The following is a 5,190-nucleotide window of genomic DNA, read 5'->3' as shown; positions in this document are numbered from 1 at the left end:
CCTTCCTTCCTCACCTCTACTTTCTGCCTCACCTCCTCTCCGTCCTGCCTCACCTCTCCTTCCTGCCTCACCTCCTCTCCATCCTGTCTCATCTCTCCTTCCTTCCTCACCTCTACTTCCTGCCTCACCTGTCCTTCCTGCCACACCTCTCCTTCCTGCCTCACCTCGTCTGCCGCCTCACCTCTCCTTCCTGCCTCACCTCCTCTCCGTCCTGCCTCACCTCCTGTCTGCCCTGCCTAACCTCTTCTTCCTGCCTCACCTCTCCTTCCTACCTCTCCTTCCTGCCTCACCTCTTGTCCGTCCTGCCTCACCTCTTGTCCGTCCTGCCTCACCTCTTGTCCGTCCTGCCTCACCTCTCCTTCCTGCCCTCACCTCCTGTCCATCCAGCCACCTCTTCTTCCTGCCACACCTCCTCTCCTTCCTGCCTCAACTCTCCTTCCTGCCTCACCTCTCCTCTCCTTCTTGCTTCACCTCTCTGTCCTGCCTCACCTCCTGTTCATCCTGCCTCACCTCCTCTCCTTCTTGCCTTACCTCTCTGTCCTGCCTCACCTCTCCTTCCTGCCTCATCTGCTCTCAGTCCTGCGGGGGAGGAGGATGAGGAGGGGGGAGTGGGATGATGGGGAGGGAAAGGAGGAGGAGTGGGATGAGGAGGAGGAGGAGGATGATGAGGAGTGGGAGGGGAGGAGAATGAGGAGAGTGGGAGGAGGGTGAGGATGAGGAGGAGAGGGGAGGTGGAAGGGGGACGAGGAGGAGGAGAGGAGGATGAGTCACATCATGAGCAGGTTTGACTGGATTTAAAAGTAAATGGTGAATTCCAATGGAGAGAAGCTGCTTTGCAATAGATTTATTAGAGATAGCAGACAGCATCACAGAAAGCAAGTTACAGAGTTACAATTACACAATCACAAAATCTAATCCACTTCATACAATAGACTTTGTCTTGAATGAGTCACATGACCTTCACTGGAAATACAAAACATCTTCACTGTGTGCACTTCAGAGTGTTTGAAAGTGTACGGACTTGTGAGAATGTTCACAATGAAGGTTACAATTGCAGAGATGCTGTTTAAACAGCTGGAGCTGCATGTGGTGCTGGTGTTTACTGTGTTCTTGACACTCTGTGTAAGAAATGTGATTTCATCTGGAACTAGAAATACTCCTAGTGCTTCTAAAGTGATAGGAATGCTGCAGATGTGTGTTGATTGTAATATTCAGATAGACAGAGGATTCTCATTAACAGTGAACAGTAAGACGGCACTCAGGGTGACATTCACATTCAATCAGATTAGCAGTCATGTGTATGCTTAGCAATATATCTTTAGTAATGCATATGTTTAGTAATGTATTTTTAAATGCATATTTCCATAATTCATATTTTCAATAAATATTTTCAATTCTTGTTCTATTCAATGTAGTTTTTTAGTAATGCAAATGTTTAGTAATATTTTGTGTATTTTTTTTAGTAATTCATATTTTTTATAACGTATTTTAGTACTGTGTATTTTCAATAATTTCTCATTTTCTGTAATTCTTATTTCCAGTCATTGGAATTCTAATCTGATATGATTGACAGCATTTCTATTTCTGTGTGTTTCAGGCAAGTTGTACACTCGGGTATTTTACTAAACGTGGAAACGTTTTCATGCATTTCACACGATGTCTAATTACACACGCAGGCTCCTGTCACACTAACACACTGAACACTGCTGCCTTCACATCTGTCTCCTGTGAATGACAATTCTCTGACTTCAATCATTGACAAGCGTTAGCAGAGTTACAGAATCATTTAGCGGAAAAGAAACGCCTCTTTAAAAAGCTTCTTTTAAGATGAAACGTAATCATAACAGTAGTTGTTTGTTATGTTGCAGGTAGTATTACACTGAAGCACACCATTGCTTGTGTAGCACCTGCTAATAATAAACCTCTGTGGTAAATTAGCAATCTGACCAAATCTCTCTCTCCTATCATTCCGGGGATACATATAAACAAAATACTGGTGCACGTTATTCAAGTTGCTCCAGTTATCAAATGGTGCAGCACCCAGTCTGGGAACAATATTACAGTCTGGATTATTGCTAAGACATTTCTCTAAACACGGGGCGTTTGTGGTGAAGAATATCACACAGCCTCCACCTCGGAGGATTTGATTACCATTAGCCTGAAACCTCACAGCAGGGCTCTCTTGATTTATAACAGAAGAGAATAACAGTTTGAATTCACTGCATCTTTTACGTTCTATTTCTGTGCCGCGAGGATCAGGTCTGGCAGCAATGTAATTATCATTAGAATTGATATTTGTAGGATTCGCTGGGATATCATCTCTACTGTATGTCACGTCACCAGTTTGACACTCTCTGGGGGTTAGAGCTATGAGGAATGAGAACTGCAAGTTTCTCCCATCTTTCAAGGGTTTAGTCAAATCGACAAATCTGAAAAACAAAATGGAAAACACATCAGAGAGAAGAGTGGAGAGAAATAGAGGAGGGGGGAGGGAATGTGGGGGGATGGGAGGGGGGAGGAGATGGGAGTGGGTGGGGAGGTGGAGGGGAGGGGGTGGGGAGGATGGAAGGTGGAGGGGAGGAGGTGAGAGGGGAGGGGTGGAGAGAGGTGGGAGGGGTGGAGGGTGGAGAGGGAGGTCGGAGGGGAGAGGGGAGGGGAGGGGTGGAGAGGGAGAGGGGAGGGGAGATGGGAGGGGAGGGGTGGAGGGTGGAGAGGGAGGTGGGAGGGGATGTGGGAGGATTGGAGGGTGGAGAGGAGGTGGGAGGGGTGGAGGGAACAGGGGTAGGATAATACCATGCATTAACAAATCAGATTCCCTACAAACTGTAAACTCACTCTTGTACAATCTTCCGCATAGATAACTCTGTCAGTATTTCTGAGTATCCTGTGTCAGTCAGAGCACACAGCAACAGCAGCGTACACAAACACAGCTTCATTGTCAACACTCTGAAACTGGAACAACACAAAACAAGGGAGAAACTTTTATAAAATCCTGCTGCAACTTTAAAGATGAATAACTTTGTAGGGATGAAAACTGGAATTCTACAATTCAGTCCACAGTTTTAATAAAGTATTACAGCAAGCCACTTGTCCTATCATATTGCCATACGCAGTTTAAAATTGTTGCTTTATACAAGTGTTATCTCTAATCTAGTACCGTACTTAGAACAGACAGTTCTATTGTGCTAGAACAGACAGTTTTACTCATGACATTTGTTAGTGCACATGTTTATGTTTTAGTACATTGTGTCAACTGTACTTATTTCAATGATCAGGTCCCTACAACTTTGTACTGACACATGATAAGAGCAAACTGAAAACAGCATATGAAAACAGAATTGATAGCATAAACCTAGCACTGAAGACAGTCACTGTATATATATTGTAAATGCTAAGTAATAAATAATAATGAATTCTTACTGTCTACTTCAGTCAGTTCAGTTCTTTTCTCTTCTCTCTCTCTCTGTTGTTTTGCACGTTCTTTTTATACTGTTCTTTTAACAATACAACCTTGATTTTTGGCAGCTGTTTGATTACATAACCTGCGCTATTGATTTAAGATTAGAACGATCAATGTCCGAGACACAGTGGTGTGGTGGTTAGTGCTACTGCCTCCTTCTCACAGCTCCAGGGTCCTGGGTTTGATTCCAGCCTCAGGGGTCTGTCTGTGTGGAGTTTGCATGTTCTCCCCAATGTGTTCACATTGTGGGTTTTCTCCGTGTACTCCGGTTTCCTCCCACAGTCCAAAGACATGCTGTCCAGGTTGATTGGTCACTCTAAATTGCTCTGAGTGAGTGAGTGTGTGTGAGAGTGTGTGTGAGAGTGTGTGTGAGAGTGTGTGTGTGTGTGAGAGAGAGAGAGTGTGTGGGAGGTTGATTGGTCACTCTAAATTGCTCTGAGTGAGTGAGTGAGTGTGAGAGTGTGTGTGAGTGTGAGTGTGTGTGAGTGTGTGAGTGAGTGTGTGTTGTGATAGAAGAATGATAGAATAATCGCACGAAGAGTTCTAATCTAATATGTTTGGGTGATCTCTGTGATTTGTATAACCTGAATAATGATATTATATGAAGTTTGATGTTAACAAAGTATTAGATTTACAATGTTGAACTAACACACTGGAATGTGGCCAAGGGTCAGCAGCCTTGTTTTCAGAGAAGTGCATGAGTCAGCGACATGAGAATAGGACACTGTCTCAAATGATAATATTTTGAGACAGCGATAATTCCTCTTTTCTCCCCAGTCACTCAGCTAATATTCTTGTATTGGGGGAATCAACTTTGTGAGACCTGACAGACACTCTCTCCCTAGCAACTAGAAAAATCAACCAATCAGAAAAGTCAGTAGACAACAGTATCAAGAATACCACAAGGTTGGTTTGAGCTGACTGAGGAGGATAGGAATTACCACAAGTCATGAACTCTGTGCAAAAACTGATTATATAAGGAACTGTTTGACTTAGTGTATTTTGAGCTTTCTATGCGGTTGCTTGCAGAGTCTGTGTTACTTTGTTGAATGCTCCAGTCTGCAGACTAATAAAATGTGAGTTGCTCCGACTTGTCTCTGTCTCAATCGTTCCCTCAGTACGGGACCGGTGCCTGCTCGGTTGTATGCAGAAAATTCCAGCACAGTGTGTGTGAGTGTGTGTGTGAGTGTGTGAGAGAGTGTGAGGGAGGTTGATTGGTCACTCTAAATTGCTCTGAGTGAGTGAGTGTAAGAGTGTGTGAGAGTGTGTGTGTGTGTGAGTGAGTGTGTGAGAGTGTGAGTGAGTGAATGTGTGAGAAAATATAATGTTTTCAGACAAATGGCAGACTCAGAGAAACTTGCTGTCCTCCTAGGGAAGGGACACACAGCTCCATTGGCTGCCAAATATGTAGCCACCTGCCACAACCTGAGGGGCACGCAGTGACTCAGCACAACTTAACAATGTAATAGTTTCAATATTATTATTTCAATATTTATCTTATTTTCTGTATTATTATTTTGGTACCATGGTTCCTTGTTTGTACATACTGTATGTATATATATATATATTATTATTATTTGTTCATTTAGCAGACGCCTTTATCCAAGGCAACTTACAGAGACTAGGGCGTGTGAACTATGCATCAGCTGCAGAGTTACTTACAAATACATCTCACCCGAAAGACAGAGCACAAGGAGGTTAAGTGACTTGCTCAGGGTCACACAATGAGT

The 5,190-nt window shown here is 43.7% G+C and overlaps 1 long non-coding RNA gene across 1 annotated transcript; it reads right to left on the bottom strand.

Moving 5' to 3' along the window:
• Positions 1–2,333: 2,333 nt before the first annotated feature.
• LOC117401757 (uncharacterized) lies at positions 2,334–3,611 on the bottom strand. The gene is made up of 3 exons (XR_004544368.3): positions 3,421–3,611; positions 2,836–2,952; positions 2,334–2,429 (listed from the first exon to the last, which is right to left on the bottom strand). It is a non-coding gene; the product is annotated as an uncharacterized LOC117401757 (long non-coding RNA).
• Positions 3,612–5,190: the final 1,579 nt, after the last annotated feature.

Source organism: Acipenser ruthenus, chromosome 55, assembly GCF_902713425.1.
Source record: "Acipenser ruthenus chromosome 55, fAciRut3.2 maternal haplotype, whole genome shotgun sequence".
NCBI classification, from domain to species: Eukaryota; Metazoa; Chordata; class Actinopteri; order Acipenseriformes; family Acipenseridae; genus Acipenser; species Acipenser ruthenus.
Note: the sequence above shows the minus strand (reverse complement) of the source record. Positions and strands in the feature narration are given on the sequence as shown.